Source organism: Schistocerca nitens, chromosome 2, assembly GCF_023898315.1.
Source record: "Schistocerca nitens isolate TAMUIC-IGC-003100 chromosome 2, iqSchNite1.1, whole genome shotgun sequence".
Classification (NCBI taxonomy): domain Eukaryota; kingdom Metazoa; phylum Arthropoda; class Insecta; order Orthoptera; family Acrididae; genus Schistocerca; species Schistocerca nitens.
This window is the reverse complement of record NC_064615.1, coordinates 573,410,051-573,424,906: the sequence shown is the minus strand read 5'-3', so window position 1 is coordinate 573,424,906 and position 14,856 is coordinate 573,410,051. Positions and strand designations below refer to the sequence as shown.

The 14,856-nt window shown below is 38.4% G+C and overlaps 1 long non-coding RNA gene across 1 annotated transcript in view; it reads right to left on the bottom strand.

Annotated features, from left to right (window-relative positions):
• LOC126236616 (uncharacterized) overlaps nt 1-14,856 on the bottom strand; it is a 48,246-nt gene that overhangs the window by 32,575 nt on the left and 815 nt on the right. The gene's annotated exons all lie outside the window — the stretch shown is intronic.

Here is a 14,856-nt window from a genome sequence, read left to right as displayed (position 1 = left end):
ATTAAACCTACTCTTGCATTACCCCTATTTGATTTTGTATTTATAACCCTGTATTCACCTGACCAAAAGTCTTGTTCCTCCTGCCACCAAACTTCACTAATTCCCACTACATCTAACTTTAACCTATCCATTTCTGTTTTCAAATTTTCTAACCTACCTGCCCGATTAAGGGATCTGACATTCCACATTCCGATCCATAGAACGGCAGTTTTCTTTCTCCTGATAACGATGTCCTCTTGAGTAGTCCCCGCCCGGAGATCCGAATGGGGGACTATTTTACCTCCGGAATATTTTACCCAAGAGGACGCCATCATCATTTAATCAAACAGTAAAGCTGCATGCCCTCGGGAAAAATTACGGCTGTAGTTTCCCCTTGCTTTCAGCCGTTCACAGTACCAGCACAGCAAGGCCGTTTTGGTTAGTGTTATGAGGCCAGGTCAGTCAATCATCCAGACTGTTGCCCCTGCAACTACTGAAAAGGCTGCTGCCCCTCTTCAGGAACCACACGTTTGTCTGACCTCTCAACAGATACCTCTCCGTTGTGGTTGCATCTACGGTACGGCTATCTGTATCATTGAGGCACACAAGCCTCCCCACCAACGGTAAGGTCCATGGTTCATGGGGGGGAAGATGATGATTGTGAAAGCAAAAACCCTGGTTCTGATCTGTAGCTTAGCGTGTTTGAAAAAAATTGCCACTGATATGATGATACAGTCACCACGTTCTTTATGGTTTTTGTGGCATGTTTCCTATGTCAATGATCAAAGCTGACAACTAGTATTGAATATTCCTCTTGCTCCTAGATCTGGTCCTATTTTTATTTCACTAGACACCATCTGATAAAAAATGGTGAAGCACAAAGAAAGGAAGGAAGAAATGAAATTTCAGAATGGGCTGAGAGGTTATATGATGTTATTTCAGTGATAACAATATTGAGTCAAATTTACAAGGAAATTGGCAGTATGAGCTTAGTTATCAGTATAACTTTGGACCCCCTGTGGCCTAGATGCTTGCACTGATCCAATTAGGAAGGGTGTCATAAAGCCATTGCATCCTTTCCTGAGGTACGATGGCTCACATCTGTTGAATCTGGTACTTGATAAACTCTACACCGGCACTAGGACATAGTTGATGGCCACGATAGACATGTTCTATCAGGGACTGATCTGCAGATCTACATCTACGTCTACTTCTACATAGCTCTGCAAATAACACTTATGTGCCTGGCAGAGGGTTCATTGAACCACCTGCACACTAATTCTCTGTTATTCCACTCTCAAATAATGTGCAGGAAACATAGACACCTATATCTTTGTATGCAAACTCTGATTTCCCTTATTTGATTATGATGATTATTTCTCCCTATGTAGGTCAGTGTCAACAAAATATTTCTGCATTCAGAGGAGAAAGTTGGTGACTGAAATTTTGTGAGATCCTGCCAAAATGAAAAACGCCTTTGTTTTAATGATGTCCACCCCAAATCCTGTATCATGTCCATGACTCTCTCTCCCCTATTTCTCTGTAATACAAAACATGCTGCCCTTCTTTGAACTTTCTTGATATACTCTGTTAATCCTATCTGGTAAGGATCGCCACCATGCATCAGTACTCCAAAAGAGGTCAGACAGACATAGTATAGGCTGTTTCTTTAGTAGACATGTTGCGTCTTAGCCTAATTGGTACACAGTCTGGGCCTGAAGCCTTGCTTTTATTAAGTGATTTAAGTTGCTTCACTACTCTGAGGCTATCTACTTCTCAGTTACTCATGTTGACAGATGTTCACTGATTTCAGTTTTGAAATATTTTCTTTGTATTCTTTGGTGAAGGAATTTCGGAAGACTATGTTTAGCACTGTCATCAATAGCATTTCCATTGCTATTGTACACAGAAGGCACTGGTTATGTCTTGTTGCTAGCATATTTTATATGTGAGCAGAATTTCTTTGGATTTTCTGCCAGGTTTCATTGTGGAAACCATTATAAATAATTTGCATTGAAGCTTGCAATAAATTGTGAGCTTCTGTAAAAGATCACCAATCTTGGAGCTTTTGTGTTTGTTTAAATTTAGCATGCTTTTTTCATTGTTTCTGCAACAGTCTTCTGAGCTGTTGTGTGTGGCCTGGGAATCAGCTCTGACTTTTGTTAATTTATTTGGTACAGATCTCTCAACTGCTGTCAATACTATTTCTTTGAATTCACACCCCATCGGGTTTACACTTACATTGTTAATTTGGAAGGAGTAGAGATTGTTTCTCTGCTTTTTTGAATAAATATATTTTTCGTTTATTTTTGGTGGATTTGGGAGTTACAGTATTCAGTCTTGCTACAACAACCCTGTGTTCACTAATTCCTGTATCCATTTGTTGCTCATTATTAGCTTCGGATTATTTGTTGCTAAGATGTCACATGTGTTTTCACAACTATTTACTATCTAAGTGTGCTCATGAAGTAATTGCTCAAAATAATTTTCAGAGAATGTGTTTAGCAAAATTTCGGGTGATGTTTTATGTGTACCTCCAGACTTAAACATGTATTTTCGCCAATGTTTCAAGGGTAAATTGAAGTAGCCACCAACCATAATTGTATGAGTTGCATAAATGTTGGAAATTAGATTCAAGTTTTCTTTGAACTTTTCAGCAACTGAGTTGTGAGGTCAGTAAAAGGAACCAATTATTATTTTATTCCGGTTGCCCAGAATGACCTCTACCCATACTAACTCACATAAACTATCTACTTCAACTTCACTACAAGATAAACTACTTCTAACAGCAACAAACACGCTACAGCCAACTGTATTTACCCTATCTTTTCTGAACACTGTTACATACTTCACAAAAATTTTGGATGAAGTTATCGCTGGCTTTAGCCAGCTTTCAGTTCCTACAATGATTTTAGCATCTGTGCTTTCTATTAGCACTTGGAGCTCTGATACTTTCCCAAGAGGGAACTGTTATAGCGACAGTTCTTAGATCCACATTCTTCCTGTGTTCAACCTGCACCATTTGAGATGAAGCCCTTTCTGTGTTTCCCTGAGCCCCTCTAATCTAAAAAACTGCTCCTGTAGCTGCCTCCTTCGAGTAATCGACTCCTGACCTATTTAGCGTATTCGAAAACCTCACTACCCAATGGTGCAAGTCAAGGAATCTGCAGCCTACATGATCATATAAATAGACCCTCCACTTGGTTCCATACCAGAAGTCTGAAATCAAGTCGTGTTGACTATGCTGTAATTGGTGAGCTCTGCTTTCATCTCGCAAGCATGACTGGCAACCTTTACCATTTCAGATATCTGCTGCAAACCAGAGAGAACCTTTTCCGATCCAAAGTAACACACATCATTTGTACCAATGTGAGCATCACCTGCAATTTGCTGCACCCCGTGCTCATCATGGCATCGAGAAGCACCCGTTTCACGTCTCGAATGACTCCACCTGGTATGCACATAGAGTACACACTGGCTTTCTTCCCCTACTTAGCAGCCATGTCCCTAAGAGGTCCCATAATGCATTTGACATTGGAGCTCCCAGCTACGAATAATCCCACCCTCTGTGACTGCCCGGATCTTGCAGGCGAAGAGGTTTCCTCTGAAACAGAACAAACAACTGCATCCAGTAGATGCCTGGAAACTGTTTGTTGGCCTGATTGGGGAGGCTTTATGCTCGGTCCCCTGGGAAGGGGACCAGACCCTAAGGGAACCTCCCACTCGACACAGGTGCGGGTCAACCTCAATGCCAGCAGAAATTGGGCTGGTCCGCAGTGCAGACCGATCGGTGGAATTGTGGGTCATGCTGGATGTCTACTGGATCCCCATGGACAGTCTACAACAGTGACGCCCATCCACTGCGCCTCAAGCTGTGTAACCGAAGCCACCATAGCCTGGAGCTGAGAATGAAGCGTCACCAACACAGCTTGCATCTGCACACAGCAATCAAAGTCCCTGTCCATACTAAAGACAATGGAAAAATACAGTACACAGACAAACAAATGACTATCAACACATTGTGCGAAACTCTGTCTACTCTAGACACTGATGAAAATGCAGTAACTTTCAAAGCACGCGGGTGAGACTAGATAATACACGTCTGATTAGGAACTTGTACAATGTCACAAAATCTATTACTTTCCAACACAAACATAATGTGAGAACTGTGTCTAATAAATATTGAATTTACACACAGAAATTTAAAAACTAAACTACCAAACACACAGATGAAACTATATAATTCCCTCCTGGTTAGCAACTCATAAAATGTTACATAATCAGTTACAGGGTTGCCTGTCCCTAAGTAAAATTCTCTGATATTTCCCTGATTTACAGACAAGTTTTAGCATTTTTCCCTGACAAATTCTGAGATCTCAAGGGCAAGTAAAGTCATAAGTTGACAAAAATATTTAAGGACTTCTGTATTTCTCCCCTGTGTGAGTAAAAATCTTAAGTACTAACATCACATCTTTTGTAATGAACTGTTTTTAAATTGAGAAATCAAAGAAAATGGTATATGTGTTTCATTAAGACCACTGTTGTTATTTTATTTCAAAAAACACAAAACACATTTGGTGATAAAAATACACATCCCTTAAAATACTTTCACTGATTTCAGAAATAACCTTAGAAAAAGTAGTCCTTTGGAAAGAAGTGTTTAAGATGGGGAAGAGTTGTGTAAATAAACACTAAAGGTGACCACCAATAAAATGTTGGTTCTAGCATGTTTGTTACAGTCAGTTATTACCAACTGTTTAGGTCATTATTTTATAGGTATTGTGTAATTTTCCTTTCGAGATATATATGAGCATAGAGCATAGAAACCACCAGCGACTGCCCCAATTTTCTTCTCCTTACCATCCATACTTTCTAATATATAAACTACTTTCAAGGTGCCAAATGTACTAGAATAAATAAAATGTTTTTTAAAGACCACACTGCACACTGTACTTGTGAGACAGTCACAATTCCTGAACTCAATCACCCATGGTCTCTGGCCTGCTGAGGAGCACCGCAGTCCTCAGTCCATGGATAAACCATGAAAATCCGCTGCATTATGCCACACACAAACAGGCTCAGACTGCAGGTAGATAGGTGAGACTAGATCGGTAAGACTAAGTCCAACAGGAAGGGCTTGCACATTAGTGGGAAACGGTGGGCTTCAGATCGGCAGGCCCAGTCCGTTAGAGATACCTGCAGAAATGGCCTGCGGTTTTGGCATGTCATGGAAGTGGATGCATTTGGCCAGCTATTCACGTGTCACAGACAGCATGTTGATGAAATGAGACTGCAGTGATCAATCTGTGCAGTAGATAACTTATTCAAATACTCTAGGAATCAATAACAATGAGGATAGGTAGCAACTTGCTATAAAGATGATTGCTGAGCCACAGACAGGCACGAAGAAAAGACAATCACATTCTCACAACTAAATTTTCAGCCATAGCTTTTGTCAGAAAATCTCTCTCTCTCTCTCTCTCTCTCTCTCTCTCTCTCTCTCTCTCTCTCACACACACACACACACACACACAAAATCACTTGGACACAATTCACGCTCACATGACTGTCATCTCTGACTGCTGTGTCTACAGGCTCTGAGAATCAGATCCAAACCACTCATTGTGCCTCTCTGCCTCTCATCAGCAGCTGCTAGGCTAGCGGCAAGAAGTGGCGGCAGCTTCCCTGACATGTTTAAAATTCCCTGATTTCCAAAACTTTTGGCAACCCTGAGTTACTTCACTGTTGCTCAGCCAGTAGTTGCTTCCTATCCTAACGGCCTTGAGCAACCAAACAGTTCATTGACACATGTCGTGTGGACGAACACCGTCCTGCTGAAAACTAGCACCACTACTAGAGGTAACACATGAAGATGCAGGATGTCTGTGATGTCCTGTTGGACTCTCACGAATTCTGTCAATCACTACCATCTGTGACCTGAAGTCATACACATAGCTCCCCACACCATGATGACAAGAATAACACAGCTGTGCTGCTCCAGAACATTAGAAGAATGGGACCTCTCACCAGGTCGCCACCATACTCCCTGACGACGGTCATTTGGGGCAGTGCAGAATCGTGATTCATTACTGAACACAGTGCACCACCAGTCATCAGGTGTCCATGCTTTCCGGTCATGGCATCGCTCCAAACAGCTGTTTGTGTTGTGGTGTTAAAGGCAGATGCATGTAACGGTAGTTCCCCACTCCAGCTGCTTCTAGTCTCCAACCAATGGCGCAATGTGACACAGCATGTTGCAGGGAGCCCATTACATGTTCTTAGATGGTAGGCACAGTTGTGAAGGGGTTATGATGTGCTTGGTGCACAATGCTGCAATCCTCACTTTTGGTAGTCAGACATGGTCGACCAGAACCGTCATGACAAGTCTACCTGCCCTCACTTTTCCATGCAGTCCAATGTCGGGCCACTGTCACATCCAAATGCTACATAGATTTGGAAATTTCATGATTCAACCAGCTGCCTGAATAAAGGAACACAATGAGTCTCCTTTCAAATTCTGTCAGGTGCTGATTATGTTATTCTCACATGTGCATATGGCATCTCCATGTCCTTCACAGTGATCACTGAACATCTGATGATCTACACACCCCTTACATACCCTATTAGGTTGGATAATTACACTCAGCACTAACGCACTATGGTGGCTGTTCTTACCACAGAGCATTTATATATCCACAAGTGGCATGTAAGAAGTTACATTGACATCCGGCCATGTCTTCTGGGTGCTCAACTCTTTTATCAGGCACTGTATATCTGCCCTAAAATTTGTTATATGATCAATTTGTCTTGTATCAAGCATTATGATCCTTGCCATTTCATGTTTCAACACAGGCACCAACATTAGCAGCATACCATGGTACTCTGGATGTAATATTTCTGACAGACTGTTGCAAAATAGTGTTTGGTACATTTGCACACTCCCCACTCATCATCATTGCTTCCAAAGCATCCAAAAAACACTGTTTTCAAGCATACACTTTCTCTTCCAAATACCTTCAAATAAATTTAATGGGATCACGTTTGGACTCCTTGATGGCCACTTAACATTTCTGCAACATCCAACAATGCTGCCTTAAAAAGTATTCTCAAGCCATTCTCATAGAATCAGTGAAAAGTGATGTTCACCATCCTGCATGACGTGCACATTGTCCACATCATCTCAGTTTGTAACAACCGAATGAATGAAAGTGTGTAGCATGTGAACATACCTTACTGCAGTGGTTCCCAACAGGTGGTCCGCGAACCCCTAGGGGTCCGCGAGCTATGTCAGAGGGGTCCACAAGATGCTATTAGAATAAAAAATATATTAAATATATTTCGTATGATAACAGATTTTTTGTTTTGGCTAAATAACAATGATGGCTAAATTGAAAAAGTTTTAATCTCAATATTTTTTCAATAATGAATATGTCAATGTTTTTTCTAAGTACCAAAAATAGAAAACGTATAAAAATACTCTTAATTTGGCTTTTTAGGTACTTCATACTGTGATATGAAGAGGTACCAATCATGCTCGATGAGGGGGTCCTCGAGAAAATTTTGTTGGGAACCCCTGCCTTACTGCATTCATTGTTTCATGAAGAAAGTGCAGACCAGTTATAGAATCATCATGAATGCCACTCCACACTATCAGTGATAGAAGTATCATTTTTAATTAAAGCTTAATATTTGTTGTTGCCAACCCATGTGGAACATGGCATCATCTGACCATCTTCATTATCCACTGCATCAAACCACATGATAAACTGGATTCCCTGTAATATTGTCTCATGGAATTATTGGTACTTTGCGTTAAAGCCTCTTTAATGATAACAATCTTTGGGGCTAACAAACATGCGTGCAGTCTCTCTGTTTCCACATCCAGAATCATGTTTCCCCCTTCTCCTGTCTCCATCAGCTCTGTACCATTGTAGAGATGGAATGGCAGTGAAAGAAAAATAGAAACATAATAGTAGCCCATGCTGTATAACACGCTGAGTTGCATCTGATAAATCTTAGGCTCTTGTAAACTGAGTTTCTGTTTGATGATGTGTGGTTGCAACACTTATTTACATTGACCTCATTACTGCATTGATGGCCACTATAAAAATACTGCACTCTCCTCTTAAACTGAACTTTATTGGTTGCCAGAAAGTTATTACAAATGCATATTTCTGCATAGAGGATGCCCTCTTTGTCCAAAGAAAGTAAGTGACTCCTGTGTCATACTGAATCTACGAACTGAGTTGCTGATTTGAGAAATATATGTCTTGTTTATGCTAATTTCATTAAGGAATAAAATATATTGGGAAGCAGTAATTAGTATGTATCACGCACATATTTTACCAGTGTACCATTTAATTTTGAAACTATCTGCTCCTCTCGTCTCTGACTCTATCTCCTCTTTCACTATAATTAAAATTGCTTTGTGATTGACAGATTGCAGTGGCAGTAGGATGCTGACGGTGTGCAGGCAGCCACGCTTCACAAGGCGCTGCACGTACCTCAAACAGACATCAGAGTAGGCATGTGGCAGTTATGAAAGAACTGTGATTGGATTATGGCTGGCGCATTCCATTCAATTAGCTGACATGTCAATCTCAAAGTAATTTTAAATGGAGTGTATAAATACTATATGAATCTTTTTTTTAAGGGGAGTACATTTTTCAGCAAATACTAAAAAGTGTGTCACAATTAAAGTACAAAATATATATGCATTTTGGTAGTTTTATGTGACTAGTAAGTCAAAATTTGAGATTATATCAACAGATCTCCACCTTAAGTAATTGTTCTATGTTTTATTGAACCGTAAGCTTTAAAGATTTATACATTTAAAAAAAATACTACATAAACAAATAATGTCATAGTTAACAGAAATTTGCTTTGTTTTTTGAACTTCATATGATGAAATTTGAAAGGCATACAAACTATTAGTAAGTGCAATAGTTTATGTTTCAAATCACAATAATCAGTAATCTAGCACCAATACTGTTATCAACTATATTAAATATTTACATTGTTGTTATTCTTTGGTTAAGAAATTATTTCTGTGTAGAAATCCTTCCGCTGTAGAAGAATGTAAGTTTTGGTTCACATCAGGTCTCAATCTTCACTTTTTTATTTGGAATGTTTCTAGACGGGTATAGTGGTGGTGCAGGTGTCATTTGAACTAAGACCTATGAGAAAGGTATTGTAAATTAGACCATTTATTGTCGAATACCCCTGTGATGCAACCTTTTCCTTCATGGAAATAGACAAAGTGATAAAAATTATTGATTGAAAATTGAATTCTTTCGCTTCTGGGTTTTCTTTTTCTCTTTTCAGCAATAGCATACTTTTTGTAGGGAAAAATCATTGTATTTTCTTAATCGACCTGTGTCCATGAGCAAGTGAAGACAGTGAGAAAGTGGCTGATTATTATTTTGGCCTGCACAGTTATCAAAAAAATAAATGGATCATTTTTTGTTTTGAGGTATTTGTTTAATAAAATCTGATAAAAAATAACACACCTCATCCAGGAACTTTCTGCCATTTCTGCGTTAAACGTTGAAAGTAATCTTCTTCTCTTTAATGTTATGGATGCAGAATATACTAACAGTAAGCTGTCTTAAATAGAAATGGTCCCAAAGAAGAATCTTTGGTAATATATTCTGCATGTAGTCAATTGTGATGGACATTAAATGCTTTTCTTTCTGCCCCTCTGCAGACAATTCATGCTTCAGTGCTGAATAAAACTTTCTACTCCTGTGTTTTTTATTAATGGTTCAGTTGTATCTATTCTTTTAGTGACCTTCATCAAGATGGGCAGATTTAACCTCATTTTCTTCACAGGTACACCACTCATCGACCTGTGGCCTACCAAATCTGTATCCAAAACCCTTATTAAAACCATTCTAGTATGTACAGTATGAAACTGTTCTGAATTTGGGATATTTAGCTCTGAAGAGTTTCCACATTAATTTTATTGAAAGCTAAATGACTGAGTAGTTCATTTTTCCTTAGACTAATACAGTTCACAAATAGGAAAGGTAAAATCTGATTATGGATTTCAGATGGAAGAGATCTACTAACACTTCTACCTCTTATCTTTTGGAGTAAAGCCAACAATTTTTAGATCTCTGATTCTTCTGACTTGTTTTTCACTGACAGAAAAAAAATTGAAATCATTCCATGAACACCTTCTTTCAATCAGTTCCTACAAGCATGTGGTAAGAGAAGGTAGCACTTTTCACTACTTTGAGATTAATCTCTGGTCTTCCCTGTTTAACTTCACCTACATCAGTCAAGCCTCATATATACAAATCTTATACAAATGGCCTTCTCATTTGGAAACATAACCGAACAGCTGTTTTCTACCAGATCCACCAAGTATAGCTAAGAAAGAAACAAAAAAGATTACTTATTGCTGCAGAAACACAAATAATGCACGCTAGTTCTATGGGAGAGGGAGACATTTTAAACAACTCTGGCTAGCACTCAGTAATATCTATATGAATTGGTTTGGCAATAAAGTATGGCTAAATGATGAAAAAGAAAAATGGAATGAAATTATGGAAGAAAGATAGCTTCTCTGCAAAAAAATTCAGGTCTTTTAGCCTCAGCAATCTTGCCCATGAGGTTAACATATCTCTCACCTCTGAGTTGGGCTGATTTTACTTTGTTTACTGTATTTAATGAATGCTATTCACATGTTTTGTTTTCAGTGATTTGTCTAGGTAATCACTAAGACACACACTATCAACTCAATAGTTTTTCATTTGATGTAATCAAACTGTCTGAACAGCAATAAAGAAAAGCCAACATATCACAGGTTAGAAAATCAGCAGTAAAGTGAATATGCCTGTTCAGAGACAACTGCAATCACTGGCCTCAGTTTCTCGCTTACTGTGAGGCATTACAAATGCCCTTTTAAAACTAACCGAGGGATCCAACATTCAATGCTCTGGCCCCTAGAACAGCAAATTTGTTTTTTTTATAACATTTTCCTTAGTAGTTCCTGCCCAGAAATGAGGGAATATTTTATTCATGTGGATACCACCATCACTAAATCATACAACAGAACTGCATGTCCATAGGAAATTTAATGCCTGTATTTCCCCCTCACTTTCAGCGCTGTTGCAGTATCAACATTGGTTAATGTTGCAATGCCAGATCAGTCAATTGTCCAGTATGTTGACTTGGTGACCACTGAAGAGGCTGCTGCCCCTCTTTGTGGATCACATATTAGTCAGACATTTCCACAGATACCCCTGGGATGTGGTTGTAGCTGTGGTACAGCTACCTGTACTGTTGAAGCATTAAAGCTGTCCCACCATTGTGAGGTCCATTGTTAATTAAGAATGTGTTGGCATTTTTATTCCTCTTACACCAGCCCACGAAAGATATCAAAAAATAATTTCAAGAGTTTAGTTGATGCAAACACATCTGTATCTTCACTTCCTTCTGAACAATGCTAATCATAGCAATATTGATCTTGCATGTGTATGCTGCGAGAAAAGTTGGCTCTTCCTCTTGTTTCTGTAATAAGTTTTGTAGCAAAGGTAACTAAACTATCTTGGCTTCACTGTACCAGCTTTACTTTCTGTTTTCATTCATTTTCAGTTCTCGTAACATTAATTTTTCAGTAATCTTGCCAGATGTCTCCGAACAAATTACTTTCGAATATCAAATCAGTATTTATTGTCTGATACTAGGTAATGTATTGTCATTGAAGAAGCAATGCCATGTAACTGCCCCCCTTTTCTTATCGTTGCATCTGCTGTTACCATTAGAGTGAAGATGGTTTTCATTTATTACCAAGAAAATTAAGAATTTCTAATTTATTACAAAGAAAATGAAGCTGAAACAATGAATTGTTTTATGCTGAAAAATTAGTGCTAGCATCTACCAGTTAGTGCAACAAATCACTATCATATCCAGTGGCAGTTTTGACAGCAGTATAGTTTTTACCTTTCTTAGATATAGCCAGCAAAGTTTCTAGATTTAAAATATTTAGAAATCATTTTAAGAAGATTAGGGGCAAGCTGAAGTTTATATATAACTAATGATGTCAGTACCAATAATCACAATAATAATAATCACAACAACAATCATTTTTGTCATTGGATGGACCAGGAAGAGCACTCAATGCAGCATGTCTTTCAACAAGACAAAAAAAGCAGATGTAAAAGTAAGTCTGTGGATCACTCAATAGTCTATAGGAGGTTTCCAATGCCAGAAGGCTGCAGTGAAACACATGAAGGCCTGCAGAGGATTGATTGGTGTAGGGTATGATAGTTGACCTTGAACATACGTAAATGTAATGTACTGCACATAAATGGGCAAAGAGATTCAGTACTGTTCACTTACACTGTTGGTGCTAAAGCATGGGAAACAGTAACAAGGGGACCAGTAACAGTAATTAAATATATAGGAGTAACAACCCAGAATGTGTGATATGACAGCATAATAATAGTTGTAGAAAATACAGTTTACAGGCTGAGCATCATGGGATGACTCCTTAAAAAATGTAATAATTCCCCTATGAAACAAGTGGCTTACAAAATACTTGCTCACCAATCTGGGACACTACCAGGTTAGATTTTGGGATGACTGAATCATAAATGATGTGTGTGAGAGCATTACAGAAACATTCAATGAAGTCCAGTTCCAGACATTACAAGGGAGGTAGTGTGGATCATGGAGAGGGTCTTTTTTGTTGAACTTACAAGAAAATATGTTTCAGAAGTTGAGTTGCATATCATATCCTCTCACATACAGATTGCAAATGACCACTTTGAGAAAACAGAGCGTATCTGGAGGCTTACTGAGTCATTCATTCCACACTTCTTGCAGAATATAGATGTAGATAAAGTGATTGAGACAATCGTACACTGAATTTTCTTCTGTGCACATGACAACTATTTACTCCTGTTCTTTCCTCTTGTCCACTCTACATTTACTGGAGAACCTACGATTGAGACTTCTGAACTTTTTGACAGAAATCATTGAAGCTCAGTATAACTGTCATGGGGTCAACGGAAGCATCCAATTCCACCCGTCTGCTTTGACCCATGACGTAAGGGTGTTGTGGTGTGTGACGTCATTACGAGTTTACAAGTTAAATGTTTTTGTAGATGTCATCTTTTTGTGTTTTTTGTATATTTATTGTGTACTGAATATGTTTTAATTTACTTAGGGATGTTTGACTTTTGAATTTTTGAGGTGTTGTGATTTTGGTTTTGTTTTTCGTAGTTGTAGGTAGTGGTTTTTTTGTATCAATAGTTACGGTTGACCTATACAGGTCAAGGGAAATGACTGATTCCAATTTTTGTAGTTTTCTATGTAGGTGTTGGTGTTTTGGTATAGTCAGCTGAGGTCAAGGGAAATGTCTGATTCCAATTTTCATAGTTTTTGCTGTAGGTGTTAGTGTTTCGGTATCGTCAACTGCGGTTGATCTATATAGGTCAAGGGAAATGTCTGATTCCTGTAGATTTTGTAAATTTTTTTTTTTTGTTCATCAATTTTGTGTTTTGGGATCGTGGCATGTCTTTCTTTTACTGTTATATTTAGCTTGTCCCCTCCCTATAACCCCCAATTTCCCGCGGCTGCCCCTTTAGTTTAATTGTATTTTTGGAGGGAGATGTACATATTTTCGTGTTTGTTGCCGTGTGTATGTAGTGACATTATAGGCACCATATTGGAGATGCTTAGAATAGCTATTTCTGCCATACTGATGACGTCATGGGTCAAAACAGACAGGTGGAATCGGACACTTCGGTAATCCCCTGTTATGGGATGTAGATAATATAATAGTCTCATTACCAATGTCAACCACCCACAGGAATGAATATTCTTTCAGTTGGGGAATAATTTCTTCATTGGTAAAAAGTTCATCTTGTAAAATACTGTTCATGTCTATGAACTGGACCTATGATGCAAGAAATGTCTCACTGGATGTGAGTTCTTTTGCATTTACATGGTACTATTTACCATTAGACAAACACCCCAGTACTGTGGTATTCCATTATTTTGTAGTTACTAAATTATTATTATTATTATTATTATTATTTCCAACTGTTGGTGCCCTTGGTCAATACTATCTGACAGAAAATCAACAGTAAAGTCTCCCACAAACAATGATTCTCCAGTTAACAATTCTCCTTACCAAAAATATTGCTAGCTGCTTTACAAACCTTACGATGTTGTTGGTGGCCCATAAATTGTCAGCAATAGAAGCTTGTGTGTTTCCTGATCTGCTATGATGACATTGCATTCAATGAGCTATTCAACACAATATTCATTAGCTTGAAAGGCGTAGACTTAGCATTTACAGATACTCCAACATTCTTCACATTAGTTATAAAATAGTATACCTACGTCAACATTCAGCAATTCACTGTGAAGTGGTACTTCCCATTGTGTCAAGTATTAAGGGTCTTCCCATTCCATTTGTGTATGGAGTACAGAAAAAATGATTACTTAAATGGCTCTGTGTGTGGTGTAATAAGTGTAACTGACATTACAACCATAAACTGGTTTTAGTGTATAATGCTTTATTGACAGTAAGTAGGCAGCTGTAGTATTAACAAACAAATATTAACATTAAAGGAATATTTTTCAATTTAAAGTGCTTATCTTTAAGTGTATCCTCTAACATTTTACGATATTTAGTTATTTTCTTCATTGTAGCAGGTGAGTTCTTTTTCACTGCACTGTCTGGAGTAGTTAGGCTTATACAGTTCTCCACCCCCTGCATTTTTTGTAATTTCTGTACTACATATGATATAGGTCTGCATAATATGTGGCAGAATACTTGTCAGAATTTTGTGTGTTACTATAATGTAGTGGCTAAGTGGTAAAGTGTCAGACTACAAATCAAAAGTTTTCGGGTTTGAT